General features: G+C 39.2%; 1 protein-coding gene across 2 annotated transcripts in view; it reads left to right on the top strand.

The window, feature by feature from the left end:
• Nucleotides 1-313: 313 nt before the first annotated feature.
• Nucleotides 314-20,804, top strand: part of LOC108044622 (protein abrupt) — a 51,281-nt gene continuing 30,790 nt past the window's right edge. Inside the window, exons 1-3 of one of the 2 annotated variants that reach the window (XM_044460286.1) lie at nt 314-384; nt 1,362-1,597; nt 13,643-13,903. The gene's annotated coding sequence lies outside the window, so the exon portion shown is untranslated. Of the gene's footprint in view, nt 385-1,361; nt 1,598-13,642; nt 13,904-20,804 lie in introns of those variants that run through there. The other variant, XM_044460287.1, reaches the window with a different exon arrangement.

Genomic DNA, 20,804 nt, shown 5'->3' with positions numbered 1-20,804 from the left:
ACCAAGAAAAGTGGGCAATTCTGCAATTCAATTGGTCGGCTGGCTTTTCTGCTTTCTTCTCAGACTCTCTGCAGTCTTCACCTTGGCACTTCGCCTGGTTGGAAAAGTAAACAGAATCCGATTGTATGGCTTAGATAATAGCCCCTGTGTTTGTGTGTGTGTGAGTGTGTAGTCAGATTGGGAAGGGGCTAAAAAGGGCAGAAAAACCGCCGACGCGTTGCATGCAACATGTTCGCTGTCGAACCTGCGAACTTGGAACATCGAACTTCGAGCCGACGAATCCGTCGGATTTTTACTTACGAAAACAGGAATTCTTATTACGCGCACTGCGAGTCTCGCAGTACAATTTCAGAAATCAGACGGGCAGCAAGTGTCGTGGTTCAAGTGCGGCTAATTTGGCTTATTTTTGTGATTTCCACAGTGTTTTGGTTGCTCAGAAACTATCTAAACTTTAAGACAACAAAACTTGACAAAGAATTTTATATATCAAAAAACAGAACCATAATAAAATACAATAAAAACAAACAGGAGCGACAATAAAAATATATAAAAACAAGAGAAACCATAAATAAACCAAATAAACTAAATAAAGAACAAACAAACAAAGTATTCCAAATAAACTTAGTGTTGTCAAATATTTTTAAAAGAAATCCAAGAAATTCTAGTTTCTAGTGCAAAACTATAAAAGCAAACTGCAACGGCAACGCGTCGGCAAATTGGCATAAATAAATAAATTCACTGTCGTTTTTCAGCTGCTCTTTTTTTACAACCTGATTTTTATGAATGAATGCAGCTACAGCGAAAAAAAAACGCAACAAAAGAGCGAGACAGCGCGAGTCGCGTGCACAGGAGCGAAATCGCTGAAGAAGAGGGGGCGGGAAAAGCGGACAGGTTGTCCCGTTCGATTGTCGCCCACCGTCCACCGCCCACTTTTGCTTTTGTTTCTGTTCCGATTTTCCGCTTTTCCTAGGCGACACACGCTCATCGCCTGTCACTTTGTTGCTTTTGCTTTTCGCCTGTCAGCGACTGTCGCAAAAAACACACACACACCACAAACACACACACACAGCCGCATGCAGCAATTGTTGTCGTTGCAAAATTAATAACGGAAGTTGTGCATTTTATTAATAAAAACGAAATTCACACAGAACCAGATTCACAATCACAATCAGAATCATACGAAAAAACCAGAACACGAAACTCGCTGCGAAAAAGAGCAAAAAACAGAAATCGCAAGTGCAGCGCGACGGCTTCTTCTTGTGGCGTTTTTCCTCGTTTATTTTCCGCTTCTCGGAAAACCCAAGAAATCGCTCTCCGTCTTGCTTCCCTTTCTCATCCATTTTCTCTTATTGTTTTTGCAGTTGTGCAGTGTTGAAAAATCAAACTAAATTCTAAATCGGCTAAAAGAAAAGTGCTAAAGTCATATTAATAAACAAAACACAAAACAAATTGATAAAGGGAAATCCTTCAAATAATAACCCTCAGTGTTTCAAAAGTGTTCAAATTATACAATTGTGTCATCGCATCTTCAAAATCAGCGACTGTTTCTTTATCGTCGTGATTTTCCAAGGAAAACAAAAGAAAGACATTGCAAACGGTAAGTTTTAAGACAATTGGCTTAACTCTTTGAAATGCTTAGAAAAATGTTTTGATTCACTGGGGTAATTCGTTTTATTTTTACTTTAAATAAAATTTTACTGCGCCAATATCCTAAATGACTCAGAATTATTATCTTATCTATTAAGTGCATAATTTAAGTTCAAAAGAAATACAAAATATTGAAACCAAAAAAAGGTATTCTTAAACAGACAATAATATTATTTGCGTATTGCTTATTTGGTTTCAGAACAAGTATGATAGCAAAAATGTTTTTCTTTGCCAAGACTTTAATATATTTCATTTCATTCAATAAAACAATATATGTATTTTTTAACTTGTTTACAAAAGTATCATTCTAAATAATTAATTTGAAAAATGGTAAATTGCCTTCAGTTCACATTGGTAGATTTATTTATTTTGTATTAACGAAACTCAATTATTGTCCAACAAAAATGTTGTATATTTGAAATGAGCAATATTGTTAAACATATTTCCTATATCTAATGTAAAAAAAATTGATAGTAAAATAAAAACTTTAAAATATAATAATAAAAATTTAACTTTCTCGCTTGTTTAGGGCATGATTAACTTTTAAATGTTACTGCGTTTCAGTCTTTGATTTTGTTTTACATAAACTGAATTAGGTTAACAAATAGTTTACGGCCATGATCTTTATTTGCGATCTCTCTTAGTGATCGTAAACCGAAGTTAATGGTTTACAAAAATTGACTTACAAAAGGCGTTAACATTTGGGCCTCATGGAAATGTCTTTAAACTAGCAAACCGAAAAGTGTGAATCTTAGAAAAATATATAGTTTTGGCTTTACACGCTTTCATGATTGGTCTGCGGCCCTTGAAAAGACAGCTCCGAATGGTGTCCTCTTCCGATTTGATAAATGAATCTTTGGATATTTCGGAAAACGTTTTCGGGGGAATTTTGTGCAGTAATTGCCAACTTATTCGAGGCAGTGGTGCCAGTATGGCCAATAATGGTAATAGCAGCTAATGAACTGGGGTCTCTCGGCTGGACTTGGATTTGGATTCGGAGTCGGGGGTCTTCGATACCGAACACCGCGTAAGTGTAGATTCCTCGACTCAGCGAGTGTTGTTTTTACCGGCGTGGCGTTGAAAACAAACACAAATAGATGTGGAAACCCGGGGATGCTGGGAAACAAAGGGGAAACCGAGTGCAGGGGAGGCGAACAATTAACGCGTCGCTGTAATTACAGCAAATGGTAAAAAATGTTTGGGAACAACACAACTAACCAGAAAAAGACACAAAGAAGTACGGCGAGAGGGAGAAATACAAAATATTAATAATCAATAGCCCGCTAAAAGGCATCGGCGGAGTCGGTCGAGTTGGTCGCGATGGTTGAGGCAATTTTATCGGTCATTGAACGGCCGAGACCAAGAAAGATTTACAAGCCAAACGCGCAAAAGCCGAGCTGGAAATTATGCCAAAAACTCGGACTTGCCGCAGTAAGAAGCGATCGGTTTTGGTTAATTACCCGGACTAAGGCCCAGGCCAAATCTCCGTTAACCTCCGGGGAACAAACCTCGGAGAGGGTTGGGGCTGAGCAGTTAATTACATAAAAACAAGTGATTTGCGTGTGCGCTGCTGCTGCTGTTGCTGCTGCCCACCGGCATCGATTCCAGCTCCGTTTCTTAGATTTTTTTCGTTGGGTAATTTTCAACTCGCCAACTTTCGGCCAGGCTAATTAGCGGAGAAAATCTTAGGCAGAAGCCGAATGCCCATTTGTTGGTTGAACTCTCGAGAGTCGGTAGAAGTGGTAATGTGTCCAAGAACAGGTGACCTTTGACTGAAGTTTAAGGTCCGAAAATATCATTATGTGTATTCATATTGGCCACAAATACCACAACTTAGTTAAAGACAACTAAAAGTAATCTGAAAGGGCTTTTGGAATTTTTAATATGTTTTAAACACTTTTAAAACAAAGTCCAAGTCAATTTAAAACTCTCAAAAATATCCAAAAGATTTTTATTTATTTTGAGTAACTCCGTTGAAATGTATAACTACATTTTCTTAGGTAAATTAAGTTTGAATATATAATATATACACTTTGAATAAATTAGTCGTTTTGATATCGTAATTACATTTTTAAGCACGGAATTTTTGTTGAAGCTTTTCTTAATTCATTTTAAACACTTAAACAGTTATCTTAAGTTGTGTGGGAAAGTGTAAAATAAAAATACATTTTTGGCAGTCATCTTTTCTCTAAAATTCTGCTTCATTTCATTATGTCTCAAATCATTCCCCCAGCCTCGTCCTCCTTTTCTACTTAACTTCCGAATGACCTTTGGTTGGCGCCGTCTTCTCCACATCCTTTTATTCCGTGCCCCACACTCCTTACAATTTATCATAAAAAATAAAAGTTTTTTGGCTTTTTACGAACCTTTTCATGGGGTTTCTGCCCCCCTGCGGTCAAAAAATTTGAAGGACGCTGAGGAGGGGAGCTGGACAATCGGCGCCGTGACTGCGTTCTAGATAAATAAGCATTCTTAATTATCCCTTTGCCTCGTTCTCTGGGGTGGCAAAAATGTTATAAACAATGGGAACCGCGCACTTAATGCGTTTTCTGTTTTCCACAAGAAGCAGAACCGAAAAAAAAGAGGCAGCGGGCAAGTATTTTTCTTCATATTATTCATTATTTCGTGGCAAAAAGAAAATGTTTTTATTGCCTGCGAAAAAGGGTATAAAATGGCCCGTCGCCATTAGCCAAGGACCCGCAAACGGGACGACAACAATTCCAATCAAATGTGAAGGAGCGAGAGTAAAAAAGAGATTTCAAAGTGGCCAAAAGGCAAGATATGCAATGATGGGCGCAGAATGGGGGTGAGGGCCCGAACAAATGCCGTCGGTAGATGGGATTTGGATTTCTGGCCCATGACAGGCCAGTGACTTTTCACTTTTTCGCATGTGAGCAAATGTGTAATTGAAGTTCCGCTCCGCTCAAAAATAAAGGCCAAAGGAGGGCCAAGAAACAAAGAAATGGGAGAAAGGACTCTGAGGACCTGTCCCTTCCATTCAATTGTTGCCTTTCTCACTCGCCGACGGCGCCTTGGCCCAAAGTCGCGATTGCCACATGAGTTGGCACAAAATCACAAAATCAGTAAATCGCTCACAAAGTGCACGGAAAGTGCAGCGAAAATGAAAATGATGTGGCACTTTTTCAATGCTACCTGCCATGTAAATCATCACACAAAAAAATCCTTCAAAAATATTATTGGAGGAGCAAAGGATTTAAGCGGAATATTGCTGCATCGATTTGTAAAAATATTCTCATCATAATATTTGCAGTTCTTCTTCGAGAACTCAAAACGGCATTGATTCAAAACGTAAGCCAACGTAAACATTCGCCGTTAGAAGCTGCATTACAGTGGTAACTCGGAAATTAAGTCAGCCTTCAATACTTACATGCAAAATGTGCTTTTTCTTTTGTTAGTTATATTTCTGGACTTAAATAATAAGCGTAATTGAAGCAAAATGGTTTTAATAAACTTTTATATCCAAACAATATTTTAATTTTGAGCAGTGAACTTTAAATTTAATAATTTATTGAGATACAAAATGGATTTTGGTGTATACATATGTGTGTTTTTAATAGATATATGTATTTCTTATAGCAAAGTTTTAAATTTTATAAAAGCGTTTGATGCTTGGATCTTGGTCAACAACGGTATAAATCATAACTGGTTGAAAATATATTTATTAGGCTTAAATTCAGTTTAAAAGTTCAAAAGCTGTCAGAAATCTTTAAAAGTCATAAATAAATTTGTATACCTTGTACCTATTAGCTAGAATATTTTTAAATTCTAAATTCCTTGAGATTGATCTCGAACGAAGCCATTTGGCTTTTGAAAGCTGGTGGTGTGTTAATAACACGTTTTAAAGATGACAAAATCTATTCTTGAAAAAAATCTATTATTATTAAATTAACTATTTTTCACATTTTTAAAACGAGAAAAATGTAATTGAAAAATTTGACTATAATTTTTAAAAAATATATGTGAACAGCATAGATGTTCCTTTTTTGAGGTATGGCTAAATTAATCCGGTTTAAGATTTTTCAAAATGTTCCAAACTTAATTAAAAGATGAACTCAAAAAATGGTTGAGAAAGCGATTGTTTTCAGCACATGAAACCCAGGATACCCCTTAAAGACTCTTAACGTAATCGAACCCCATTTGTAAGACGTAAGCGGACGTAAACCCGTTCCGCAGCAAACTGTATTTTTGCAATTTGAGTTATTTTGCCTTCTTCTGATGCCCAGCCCACGACCTAAAAAACGATTTCTATATGTTGACTATATGGCGACTGTAGCAGTGTGCTGTCCGTGTGTTTAGTATTATCAAATGCAATTTTCTAACGCAGTCGCACTTTCGACGATGACAGCAGCGACGTTGGCAGAGCCAAAGGCAGCGGCAGAGCAGCGACTGCGGCCCCCAAAGCAGCAACAAAGAGCAACAAAGGCCCCCAACAATTGCAGTTTTAAGTGAAAATAAAATGCATGACAACAGCAGTGGAAAAGGAAAAGCAACAACAATGCATGCCTAAAACCTAATAAAAATTCAAATTAACATTTGAAAGAGCGAAAGAGCCGGCAAATATAGAGCGAGTGAGAGAGAGCTGCAGCGAGCAAGCGAGATGGGGCTAGTGGGGGGAAGAGAAAGAGCGAGATAGAGACAGAGACAACGACGCAACCGAAAAAGCTTATGAAATTCTATTAATTTTTGAACAAAACGGAATGTAATCCCTGCGAATGACCCATCACCACCCCGCCACTCCCACATTTCTAATCGCCCATCGACCGATGGCAACCGAAGTTTTCCGATTCTTCTTCCGATGATGCGGCAGCGTCCAAATATTGTTTCTTGTTTTTCCCTATTTTGTTGCACTTTGTTTTTGTGCTTCTTTCAGTGTGTCTGTTGTTTTTGCTTTGGTTGTTGTTGTTGTTCTGGTTGTGCAGATTGCAGACACTCGCATAATAATGCAATTTGCCATCTGCCATGGAACGATGTTCCGTCCGATTCGAATTCGACGTCACGCGCCAAAAAGACTGCGACGTCGTTGTTGTTGTTGTTATTGTTATTGTGGTTGTTGTTTTTGTCGTTGTCTGGCCTTTTGGATGTCTGTTTGCCTGTCTCACTCCCCCTTTGGCTCCCTTCTCCCAAGCTCACACACATGAGGATACCTATGGAAACACAGACAGTATCGGATGCAAATGCACAGCGGTCGCTCGTAAATTGGAGCAGCTTTCTTAGTGTCCAGTTTTATAAAGTAATGCCTCTAAAGTTTTGCTAAATCTTTATTTGACTTTTTATATGCTATATTTTTGGCCAATATTATCCCTAGTTATGTATGTCTATTTCGACGACACATTAAGAAGTGATCACTGAGATTGAAGAAAAAAATTGTCATTACAAAGATTGGCTTAAAATTATTTTTTTTGGTAATCAAAAAAAAAAAACCGGTTCTTCAATTTTTTTTTTTTTTAATATAGAGAAGAAATTTATTGTCTAATTCAAAAAGAAAACAAAATACCAGTGATCATCGCTTAAGGAAGGCTATTAAAAAAAGCTTTATTTAATTTTGGAGTTTGAATTCCTCTATGTTGAAAAGTTCACTGTAGCTGCAAAGGCAATAAATCGGTAGCCACCTGCAGGCCGCTTGTCCTTTGCACTAACACATCTGCGGGATAACTAATACTTTCAAAGGATGCGACTCTTGCCGTTTGATGTCTGGCACTCTTCGCTGCTCTCTTTGCTCCCATTTTTGCACTGCTCACTTGTCCTGCCCCCCTTCCGCTTTGTCCTTTTCCGCTGCTGCAGTTGAAGGCCTCGAATCGCCTTCGGCTGTCGTCGGCTGCGAAATTTCGCGATTCAGTTCCTTCCTCATCTTCCTTCGCTTTTTCACGGACTGTGTATGTGTGTGCGTACATTTTGCGATTTTTGTTTTTGTCCTTTTTTTCGCACAGTTGCGAGTTTTCCACGAAAAACAGCTGCAAAAAAGCACGTGTCATCGCTGACTCGCCCATTTCAGCGTGTGCGTTTTCCCCCGGCGTCCCCGCCCTTCGCGCACTTCCCCCTAGTTTTCCCCACTTTCCCCATTTTCCCAGCGCCACACTTCTGCCTTTCATGGTCGCTTTGGCCCCCCGCTTTATTTGATTTTTATGCTTGCGGATTTTCTTTTGATTTCGCCGTTCGCGATTGTTGTTCTTGTGTGAAACCGCTTTCGTAGACAGGACAAATCGGGGAAACCCCATGGCGATGATGACGATGACGAGATGATGACGATGTCGTCTGATTTTGGTGGCAGACCTGCGGAAGGGGACGGTAATAGCCCAGTGCATCGTGCGGCGAATGCAGTTCTTTGGCAGCCTTTGGTAGATTCTCCGCCGTTTTTGCCACAGCCAAATTATTGATTTGATTTCTCGATTTGGCCGCGAGCCAAGCGCCAACTTGGTTAAAAGCAAACAGCAAAAATACTGCTTAAGATTGCACACACCCAAAGATACAGTGGTCGCTTGGAAATAAGATCTGCATGTTTTTAGGGAAATATTTTACTTGGAATTACAAAACCTCAAAAAATAAATTTTGGGGTAAGTTAATTTAAAGTTTTTGCAATTCAATAAAGGGAAATATTACTAATTACTAATTTCATTTTGACCAATACACAATTGTAAAATGATTAAAAAATTACAATATTGTTTTTGGATAATTTAATTTTTTTTCAAAATAAAACTCCTAACTAAAAATAGTCAAGTCTATTGGTTTTGAACAAACTCAAATATTTAATAACAACATAAACTCAAATGGTTTTCTACTTTCTACAAACATAACAGTCGAAGGAGATATTGCATTAGTTAATCCTAAAAATGTTTATTTCTTGGAATTCAGCTTCAATAAGAAAGGGACCTCTTACACTATTTTAATTGACCACTGTACCGCCTAAGACTGCCCACGTACACTCTTGCAGAAAGTCGCATAAGATGATGGCATAACCACTGGCACCCCCACCCTCTCACCACCACTCTGGGTGGCAGAATCGAAGCTGCAATAAATAAAAGACGTTGCAGCCCCTTTGGTCCCATTCCACAAACAAGTCGCCACTCGGACTGGCCTTCTATGGATGGTATTCTTTAATGCTATTGTTGTTGTTGTGGTTGTCGGTGCAACTTGAGACTGCAGTCTGGGAATTCCGCTCTTTGGACTCTCTTAAGTTTTTCTGAAACGATTTCCTCAGCTGGGGTTTGTTATTGTTTTTCTTGCCATTTTGCCGGTTGGCGAGCGAAGCGAACCACATGAATGAATATGAATATGAGTGCGTGTTCTCTTTCTCGTTCTATTGGCGTTCGGAAACTTCGGTTCGAGTTTGAACCGAAGCACGGGAGCTTCGTGTTGCATCGAACCTGCTCGACGTTATCTATGTGCGGGCATTTGTAGGGGGCGGGGCCGGGGGCCCGCTCTCAATAACCGGAAACGGAAATCATATTTGGGCCAGTTCTAATGCCATCAACGATTGCAATTAAATGGCCAAATGTCAATTGTTTTAAGCCTGCCAAAGGGACATATCGCGAAGTTCGAAAGGGACACCGACAGAGCCTGACCCTGCCATTAACCGTTAATGCACAGATCGTAAATCGAATTGAAAGGAAGGTGTGTCATGCGGACTTATAAATAAAATTAACAACCAGCCAAGCGATTCGCGGTATAAGAAGAGGTAGGAGTTAAAGCGGAAATATTTGCGCGACTCCGACTTTGTTGCTGCTTGTTATTGCCGTTGTTGTTGTTGTTGCTGTAATTAATGGCAAACAATTACAAAAAAAAAAAAAGCTGGAGAAAAATGAACTGAGGCCAAGAATGAGGCTCCGTGTGGAATTACAGAATAAAAGGCGAAGAGCAAGTTAAAAAGTGAATTACCTGATAAAGGACAAAACGCGATTTGAGGTGTGTTTGCCGACCGACCGACCACCTTCCGCAGTCACCGTCCCACTGCGATTCCATATCCAATCCATCCGGTCAACAATGCGTGTGTCTCGGGTTAAGCACCGCTGCCCAGCATGGGTTCCCCACTCTGGACAGTGGGCCATCGTATCTATGTTCTTTGAAGTCAGTCACAAGTTTCGTATTTTCTAAACTTATCCCCTACATGTGCCCCCAAAATCTATTTTAGCTTTAAGATCACATTGACTCTCCTTATTAGATATCTGTGTTTTTAGTTTTGATTGCATATAACATACGATCTTAATTTTTATTCGCTTCATACATTAATAAATTTTCTTTATATAAGGAAAGGCAAGAATAATAATTTGTTAAATTTTTTATAAAACTATTACATAAGCAACGAATTAAAAATTACTGAATTTCTTTATAGCTTAATTTGTATTTAATTTAAAAATATTCTACTATTTGGAATACAAATAAAAAAAATGAAATTAAAAAAGTTATTAAATGTTTAGTTTTCTTAGAGCATTTTTTATTGGTTCCACTGTATATATCCTTTTGTTATTGAGTACTTCCCCCCTCCTGCCCCAACCCCTAACGGCGGTCAGTGTCCAGCTGACGCGCTTAATTAATTACGCGATTGTATTTGTGACTAACTGCTTACCTTCCTTGGCCCCCTCGCACCTCCACTCACCAATCCGCCTTACTGGGCTCAAAGTTTTGTGGTAATGCAGGCGCTTGTTTAGGCTGCAAGGGGCTGGGGGATGAAGTGCGGGGGCAAGGACGCCCCGTCACTGGGGAGAAATTAATACCCACTTAAGCTTAACTGGACAGTTGCTGCTCCGACTTCTTTTTCTTCTGAAGAAGATTCTTCTTTTTTCGGTCAGCTGCCGATTCTTTTTCTTGTCGAAGGTGATTCACAATGCGCTTAAATAAACTGTTCCAAGTATTCCGAAATTGTATGCCAATTTAACTTTGTTCTGACTTACTCTCTGCATCTCTTTCCTTTAACCTCTTTCCGTTTTTGTTTTTAGTAATTTTCTTAGTACTGCAATTATCCTAGGTAGGTTAATATCCCCTCTATAATGCAGTCGCGTTTTCGAAAAATTATGAAGTAAAAAGCGTTTTTATTACCAAAAATTACAATGTGCGAACGGAAAGAAAGGCGGGTAACTATGAAGGGGTCAATGGCAGTCCAAGTGGAGAAACACACTGAAAGAAATATAAAATCATAAGATCAATCAAAATCACATTCCTTACTAAATTCTAAATCTCTTCCGATATTTATTTGGGGAAATATGAAATAGGAAATTTATTTGGGCATCAAATAAAACTTTTTTTTAAAACTGATGGTTTTCGAAAGTCCTAAAACTATTTATGAGAGCTCATAGATAGTTAACCCTGTTTTCCTCTGTATTATTTTTGGAGGGGGGGCAGAGGTTCCCCAGGTTTCCAGCTGTCCTTCGGTCAGGCTGTTTTGGGATGGTCGGATAGTTGTGGGCCCGTCAGCAAATAAACACTCTAACCCCGCAACCAAAAGAGAAGCATAGCAGGAGGTTAATTTCATTAGAAATTCATATTTTTTGTTTTGGGTTCAGTATGTGTTTGGTGGCTGAGGGTCAGAAAGGGGGGGAGGGGGTCTCTTTCGAAGGGCGTTGCTTCGACATGTGTAAATGTGAGCAATAAAAAATAAATTTCATATTTCCAGCTATGTTGTTGCTATCCTGCCAGTTGTTGTTGTTGATGTTGCTGTGTTATTATTGTCGTAATTTGTTTATAACGGTATTTATGAAATGGTCACAAGTCAACGCGTTTCAACAACAACTACAGGACTAACCCCAGAACACGCACCAGGACTCCCCACCCTCTGCCATCTAAGCCCCCTATCACCAATTATTCTTATTACGCCTATTACTACTTTTTTAACCACTTTCCATTGTTGTTGTGCTTGGGGTTCTCCCGTAGCGCTTGCTGACCTTTTATGTTAATCGCATTTGGCTTGTAACTCGGATAGAGAGCGAGAAGTCTTGTAGCCAGTAATTGATATGCGTCCTAATCATGCAATCCTTTGTTACCCCCCTCCCCCTAATATTTCCGCCCACTCGGAACGAAAACAACTTCGACTTGTGGCTTGTTAGTTGTAGTGGAAGAAGTAATTACAAGCACTGCTGCTGTAGTATTAAGGCTGAATGACGTCAGCCCTCAAGTAATGATCAGGAAAAGCAGGAATCGCCTGCCATTTTTGCATAATTAAGAGGTGAATCATATCGGTAATTATTTTAGGGGGTAAATGCTTAATTTAAGTTTATCTTGCATCACCTTAACTTTTTTCAATCCTCAATATTACCTAAATAGTTAAATAAGACTTTTAATTTAAAGTCTCTCCTTATCAACAGTAACCAAATGTCTTGATTTAGTTGCTTATAATAGTTGTTGATGAAAGAACTACGGTTATTACAAGTTCTTAAATTTAATGTTCCATTATTATTTAATAATAAACTTCTTTTTAAACTACATTTTCAGCTCAAGTATCTATGGTTGATCAAAATATTTACTTCTGTGACAGCTAGCTTTGCTATAACCTTAAGCAGCTTAAAATAGAGTTTTAATTTCCTCATTCAACTTAACTTCGAACTGCGTCGCCGTTTTGGTCTCTCACAGATCTGGCATTTGCTGGCTAATTAATAAACTTTCACATATCTGATTTCGGAAATCTTTTCACTTGCAGCCGCTTGAATGGGTTGAAATCTAACCGAAAATCGTTTTATGTAAATTATCAACGAAAGAAATGTCTAGAGATATAAGTCGCAGATGAGTGAAGACGCCATGAGGATCGAGAAGTAGGGGATTTTTGTATAATTTATTGTATTTTGATAGTTAGAGTTTAATTACAGCATTTCACTTCGCCGTTTGAAGCAGTGAAAGTGCAAGTGGAATAGGTTTTGATAATACCGATCCCAACCGAGCGATCAGAGCCTGGTCGGCAGCGATTAACCTTTGACCTCCTGCCGCCCAGGTAGAAAATCTTGACCGAAACAGTTGCACTTTTGCCGTCGCTGGTCGTGACCCCTCTGGAAATCATAAAACAATAAATCTTTTTAATATCTCTCCTTGTTCTTTTCGCCTCTTCGTTTTTTTCTTCTTCTCAGTTTCGTGGGCGTTCGTTTTCCTTTTCTTTTGCGTATTTTCCGTCTTTCTGGAAGAGTTTCTCACGTCCTTTGCCGGGGGTGGGGGCGGGGGAGGTCAGCGAGCGGGGGCGTGGCCATTACTCAAGTTTGTGGATTTGAAGTAATAACTCAGTGCGTCATAAAAATTTTAATTGCTTTGGGTTTCTTCTGTGCGAAAGCAGTTCGGGTAATTAACATTAACCCAAAAATGTCCAAGAAACAAAGCCGGAACAATGCAAAGCACCCACAGCAACATCGGCAACATCAGCAGCAGCAGCACCAACATGCCACGAACAATGAGGCAATAAAAATTGCAGCGCATAATTTTCCACCACCGAACCCTTTTTTTCTGGATTTTGTTATTGCTGAAAATTTCCACGCGTATCAGTAATTAGTTTGCTTATTGTTATTCTTTTTTTTGGGGGTTCGGACTCAAAAGTGGGGGAATGTTTGGCCCCAATAACTGGGCCCGTGTTTCTGTGCACCTTGCTTTTCAAAAAGTTGGTCAAAAAAGGATCTTCTAAGCCGAGATCTTTTCAGATTTTGGGAGAGGGACAAAGGGCAGACCGACTTGACAAGCTGGAAATTTATATATGTGGGATCAAAAGGGCCAAAATCAACAGCAATTGTTGTATTGCTCGTGTGTGTGAGTGCTAAGTGGGTGCAATTAGACCGTTGCGCGAACAGGTAAACAGGTAACCCAAACGGAGTTTCAGACTAGGGTCTGGCATTCGATTTCGGGGTCGGTCGATCTCCATTGGCTTTGATCCCAATGCAACGAATTGAGCCACGCATCGAAAGGTGGCAATAAATTCTGATTGCAATTGACACTTTTATCACAGGCTCAACGAATCGAGGGTGAATTTAAAACAAATTCTAATGGTCAACTGTATTTTGGTCTTTTGTTGCAGACGCTGGCCAGCAGAGTCAAGGTTGTGCAGCTGAAGGGAGAAGAAGCAACTGCAGCAGCCACATAAATTCAAAAAGAAGAAGACAAACTGCAGCATCAACATCAGAGCAAGCTGCAACCTTAGCCATTGATACAACAGCAACATCCATAACCGAAAGCTAAGTTACAGCACCGAGATCTTCTGGAATCAGCTAGCTGCAGCAGCAACATCTACATATATTGCTACTGCCACAGAGAAAGCGGCATTAACCAGCAGCAACATGTGAGTACCACTCAAATTTCCATTAAGTGGACTGGCCAAATCAATTCGCTAATTGAATGCCGCGCAATTGAAAAGCTTCTTAATGTTGTTAAATGTGAACGAGGGATACTAAACTCGATGCGGCCCCTGCTTCCAATCTCCCCCCCCCCCACTCCTTTCGTCGTACCCCCTGTTAACAGTCTTAATAGAATCAAAGAGCGACGCAATATTACTTTTAATTTGGCGTAATTGTGGCGGTCTCAGTCTCTAAGTCGCGAACCCCCACCCCTTGCTACCTCTATTTCCTATAAACTGACTCATCACCTCCCCCTGCAAGTACACAGAAAAAAAACAATTCATTTGTTAAGGTTAACAGTGTGATGTTTTTTAAATCAGAAAGAATACGCTGGTTTCTATAGAGGTCAAAAGATTGTTGATCTTTTTTTAAGTAATGCTTATTGAAGGCACGTTTTTTTTTTAATTTAATTTGTACTATATGATAATTTTTGACAATATTAAGACATATTAATATAAAAATCATTTTAAGAAGAGATTTCTAAATATTTAAACTCACAGTGTCTAGTTACAAATAAAATTAGTACTGATTTGTGGACATCAAGTTAAAGACAAATAGTTTTTTACTGTGTACTGCTTCCCCCTTTCGCTTGCTCAGTTTGCGATACAGATTTACTTGTGTCCGCCGCTCTATGGCAACAATAAAACACACAAATTCGAATTGGTCAAAGCAAACGTCAAAAAAATCAAATAAGGGAAGACCTCTAGGAACAGGGGGTTAGAGGGGTGTGGGTGGATGGAAAACGATGGAATCAATTAACCAAATGGCGCGAGTACTCGTCCGTCGCTCGATTTTGCATTGGTTAATAACCGCTTGCGAAAAACAAACAACATACGTAGAAATAGAGAATTGAAATCAAAATCAAAAATATTTCAACTCATGCACACACGCTCAGCTTCAAAAGGGGTGCCATCCCCCGTCCCCCACAAATTCCCTCCCCTCATCCGCCAACCTCAAAGCAAAAACCCGCAGTCCAAAAATTTCTCTGAGGAGCTTCAATTGTCTGCACTTGAGTTCAATTTCTGTACGGTCGCGTTGGCTACCCAAAATGCTTTTAAAGCTCGCCTGCAGAGCGGGATCGAATTGTAGAGAGGGTGAGGGAGATATTTTCGTCATAACTATAAATTTTATTGAGATTCAAATGGTCTGCGTACAAATTTAGACACAATTATTACTTACTTCAATGACGCCAGCCAGTGGAATGGGGCAAAATTGGAGACGGCCGAGGGATTCGAATTTCAAGGGGGAAAATCACCCCATGGGGTAGTTTTAGCTCGAAGTTGTTGGAGTTCAAGATCTCATTTTAAGTCAAACATGTATTCGTATATATTAAAACGACTTCTTAATATTATTTTAATGGGCAACATAAACAAATACACAACTTAGACTACGTAATTTGGCAAATTTAGTTTTACAGTCCCAAAACTAATATCTTAAGATGTTTCTGAACATATTTTATTTTGTATCTACTAAAGAAGAAAATTGCAGTTATTTGATGACTTGGTTTAATTTAAAGTTTTTTAGAATTTAGTTTAAGGATCAAATTGCAGTAGCTTTCTGACAGATGTCAAAACAATCCCATTTATCCCCCCACCACCTATTCCACTTAATAGACAGTTCGTCAAATGACAATTACAACAACTTAATTACTTTTAATAAAGACGTCCGTATGTAGGCAAGCGAACAGAAAAAATACAGCTCTTCATTAGCGAAAAAGTATACTCGGTCGTTTTTGCATAATGCCTCATTATGCTTGGCCCAGAAAAAGGGGGTGTGGGTGCAGTTGGGGGTGCCCGCCTTAATACATACAAATTGGAAATTGATGAATTTTTCCGGTATGGTGTCCGTCCTCGGCACCCAAACAAAATGCAGCTGGCCCCGGGCCGAGAGTCTATCGCACTCGAATATCAATTAGTGCGGGTGGGGGTGGGATTACCGATCGATCGATCGATCGACCGATCGATCGATTCGATTCGATCGTTCGATCTCCAGATCGATCTAACGAACAATCAATGGCAATTGCTGCCGAAGGGAAATTACTAATAATAATGACTTTAATTGAATATTGCGCACTTCATTCACCCGGCGTTCTAAATTTGAATCCCCGAAAGGGGGGCAAGCAGCATATTATCCATTATAAACTTCCAATCGACCATAAACACTTGGAAGTTGGAGGGGATCGATCGGAGGCAATGTCACAGTGTGCTTTATATTTGGATACGCCCGGTAATGAAGTTCGCCGATTCGCAGCCAGTCGAGTACTCACACTCACCCGTTCCCCGCCCTCGAACAATTCAAGCATGAAAGCAATTTTTAATTTATTTTGGTTGAGCGCTTCACTTTTTTTTTCTAAAATTATGTCATAATAGCAGCGACGGCGAGGAGCAGCGAACCACCTAATAATGTCATATGGAAATTTACGAGTACCGAAAATCCGGGCGGGGGAGCTTGGGACCCTAGGACTCATCAAGGGGGGAAGGGGGTGGGGATGGACTGTGTGAACACCTCGACGGCGGTAGTGTGGGAAAAGTATATTTGGATGCCGATGCCGATGCCGATGCCGCTGCCAAACACCTTCCACCTTCCGCTTCACAAATCAGCAGTGTGTGTGCTGGACTGTGTGTTTCGATTACTTCGATACTTCGAGCTGAGGTCCGCTGACCAGTTGTCAGATGGCTAATGTTATAATTAACCTGACCACCGCCGTCAACGCCAATCACATATCGATCCACCATTTGACCCCCGAACCAAATCAAAGCCGCTTGGCCGGATTATCCCGGCTGGACTGAAAATCGGATTGACACTTTCCGAGACGAAACGATAGTAGATTGTGTGCCGATAAGTGAAACCCTAAAGCAAAGTCCCGCTTGGCAATTTTAAATGGGTCTAAGACAAACGTTAAAACGTTATTCGGAATATTTACAAATATATCTAGTTTCTATTATTAGAGAATATTATAAAGCAAACTAATCGAATCATATAAGATAAATAACTATCTAGTAGTTGTTATAATTTAACTTAAATATATTTTATTTAAAATGCTTGAGATATTATAATGACTTAAAATCATATTTATTATATTTATTAAACTAAAACAGACCTTTAAATAAAGGTAATACCTGTGCTTTTCAAGAAATGTAACAAAAACTAGAAACTAGAGTTCTTCTGATGCATTCGCGTAATAATCATGATAACGCCCAGGGGTTATAATTGAATTGCCCACATCTGAATCGGCTCTAAAAACAATTTAGATGAAATACCGTGGGCGAGAGCGATGGGCTAAGTATGTAAACACGATCATTAAATAAAACATTGAAAGCGAACAAGAAACGAAACAATAAAACGCACACAGAGACACAAAAACACTGATACAGATACAGATGCGGAGGGAGAGAGAGAGGCAGATAGAAAAATAGAAAACGGAGGAGAGGAGGAGGAAAAGGAGACAAGTTAACCAATGAAATAAACGCAAATTTAATGACAACAAACGCGCCACGCACAACTTGGCCAATACGCGTTTTCCATTATGGCCAGCCGAAGCACTTTACAACGAGAGATCTCTCGAATCGGCCAAGAGCCAAAAACAAAAACAAAAAAAACAACGTCAGAAAACGAAAACTACAAAATGGAATACATAATACACATAAAACACAAATAGTGAACAATGAATTAAATGTTATAAGATGTAGATACGGCGCAGATACATTTGTATCTGTATTTGTATCTCTATCCGCAGCCGGGCTGCGATCCACTGGCTGTGATCTCTCCCACTTCTACCACTACTTTGGATTCAACTTGTTTTTTTCGGCTTTTTATGGCTTTTCAATACCGAAAGTTGGCGGGCATACCACAGGGAAAATTAATGCCAGTATGCGGTGTATCTGCGCGATACGTCGTATACATTCTTACCGCTGTCGTAGTTGCTTTCTCTTTGTGTTAATTGTATTCGAATAATGATGATGCTGGGTCGCTTGTTGGCCTGCATCTTGTATCTAACTTCGGCCGCGGCTTTGGCTGTGCCTTTGGCTTTGGCTAATTTAATTTATGGCCAGTTTATGTAAATTTCAAATACCATTTAGTTTGTTTCTTCCCCGGCTGCTTACTATTTCTTTCAATCTTTGACCGAACAGATCAATTTCTGTCTCTGCATCTTCAATTTCTTCTTCTACGATTCGGTTCGGTTTTTAAGTTCTTTTTTAATATTAACCATTTTTATTGTGGACGACAGTTCATTGACATTTTGTATATACGAACCGTATCTGGCCATGTATCTATTTATCTTTATGAGTCTTGCTGTTGGTCAAAAGAAAGTTGAAAACTCGATGGAGTGACGGCATTGGCATTTGCATAAATTTGGCCACACATTTCTTGGCCATGCGAAACTAGCAACTATTAACTAGCAGCAACAACAACACAACCCCGGGCTAATTGCGGCCCATTGAGATGGCTATCGGCAAGTGGACTCGCCCCATTAAGAGAGCCATTTCGGCCAAGTTGGAAATTAATTAGGACAGGTTGTGCTCACAGTCAGTGGATGTAGTGCGATACTAGAATAGTGGGTGCCAATAAAAACGCAGTGCAGTCCGCGATCCATGAGTAATAGTCTCACGCATCTGAAGGATGGGAGATCTGATTTCGACCCTCTCCAATCCATTTTAAAGGCCATTTCAGGTTTAAGCTTCGATTGCGCTCGCGATTATTGCGCTTCAAAATTTGGCTTTGGTTTTTTATGCCCCAGCCTTTGGGCGTTTTTTATTTGCTCATTTAATTTCTGAATTTCTGAAATTACTCAATTAGTTTAATTAGCAGTTGGCTTCGAATGCCCCTCAATGTCTATCCATGAAATGGATCGCAGATTTGTCTAAGCCGTGCACTGAGAAATGAAAACCAACTAAAACTGGTTTTTTTAAATAATTCCAAGAGATTATTGTCCGTGGTAAATAGTATTGATTATAATTTAAGTATAAGTGCTTAAGGATGTATAAATATCGATACTTTAATTGTTTGTTTACCAGCTTTAATTAGATGTTTTATGTTTTATATTGGGAATTCCATATGACAGTGTAGAGCACTTGGCCCTGAATTTAATCCTCCGCTCTCACCTTGATTGATTTTTGCGTTTAGTGGTATGAATTCATCATTTAGCTAGGGCTTGTCACCCAGACTTTTCCTTAATATAGTTTGGCCACTCATCTGCATCAAGTCGACGTCAAAGTCAAAGGCGACTTTGGCGACGGTCATTTGTCAAAATCATTAATGCAATTACGCGACCAGACTGCGACTGAGAATGAGAATGGGAATGAGACTGCGACTGAGGACTGTCTTCTGGCCTGCTAATTATTTTGAATTATTCAATTTCATGTCTCAATTTAAATTCTCCGAGGCAATTAGGAAAAGTCGCTGCGAGTTCCATCTCAGTTCTCTTATCGTTTTAGTTTTTCCTGCCATTGAGTGCCACTTTGATGCGTGTCCAATTCGGGGGCGATGATGTTGTGGGGGTGGCGGATTCAGAAATGCAAATGAGTGTATGTGAGGCGAACGAAAATAAAACCATTTAAATAATTGAAAATCGAACAAATCGCGCTGCTGCCAGCAGAAAAACAACAGAATAGGATACCATGATGAATAATAAGGAAAATGGAGATAGAAACGCATGCAAATTTAGAAAAAAGGCCGTGTGGGAGGTGAGGCGAATTCTAAACAAAAATGGTGTCCAACAACTAAATTCAACTATACCGTTTGTGCTGGTGTGTATGCTAATTTATACATCTGTTTTTGATATGTGAGCGTGAGTGATTTTTTGGGTAAAAATGTGCAGGACAATACAACCAAACAAATCTCAGGAAAAATGGAAATATAAAGGTATAAATAAAACAAAAATTGCGGTATTTTAAAACTTGTTTCTTTTCTAATATTTTTATATCCAATTATTTTTGACGTTTGACTTCATTTGGATAGATAGAGCGTAACCAATTTTAGTTTCATGAAATTTGTCTTATTGCTGTCCGGCTTAGATAATCATTCAGTTCACCTTAAAAAAATCCCCTCTTTAAACAATCACCTTACTGAAGGCCCCCATGTGAATTTCACACTTCGAATCACGACTCACGGCCCACCTCTACAAATGCTTTTATTCGCTTAGAAAACATAGATACACAGATATATAAATACATGCGATTGGGTTTTTGGTCAGCAAAAGCGTGTTAGATTGTTGATGTGCAAAATCTAATTAATTATTTCATTAAAAATGGCATTTTATTGACATTCTAATTTAGATTTTTAGAATATTTCGTCCTGACTCGTGAGTATATACATTTTCCCTATGTACAAACCGTAGATACATATATTTGGCTGGCAACCTCCCCCGCAATCATCGTGCGGCGTCGGCTTGGTCAACGTGGCGGATGAGCGATTTTAATTGGTTTTTAACTAATTTGCTTGCATTGAGTGAGGTCCTCTCCTATTGCTCCTCCCCGAAAAATATAAAAAGATACGGTGAATCGGAGGCAGAAGGGTCGTATTTATTAGGCCGTGCCGAAATTGCATTGTTCACACCGCTTATAATTCGATTTGACATTTTACGGCAAAATTTAATGAGAATTTGTTCGGCAAACTAATCATGCAGAGTGTTGTGCAAATTTGCATTTAAATTTTCAACATTGCTACCATTACCATAAAAACCATTTAAACATAAGCTGAATTTTTTTCAAAAATTTGTAAACCTATTTCTTAAGACTACATCACATCCGAAACTGTTCTATCCTATACCAATTTGAGTCAATTTCCTGATTTTATGTTCATGCGTGAATTTGGTTTATGGCTTCCCCATCACTTGTAAGGACGAAC

This window comes from Drosophila rhopaloa, unplaced genomic scaffold (genome assembly GCF_018152115.1).
Source record: "Drosophila rhopaloa isolate 14029-0021.01 unplaced genomic scaffold, ASM1815211v1 contig_2, whole genome shotgun sequence".
Classification (NCBI taxonomy): domain Eukaryota; kingdom Metazoa; phylum Arthropoda; class Insecta; order Diptera; family Drosophilidae; genus Drosophila; species Drosophila rhopaloa.
Note: the sequence above shows the minus strand (reverse complement) of the source record. Positions and strands in the feature narration are given on the sequence as shown.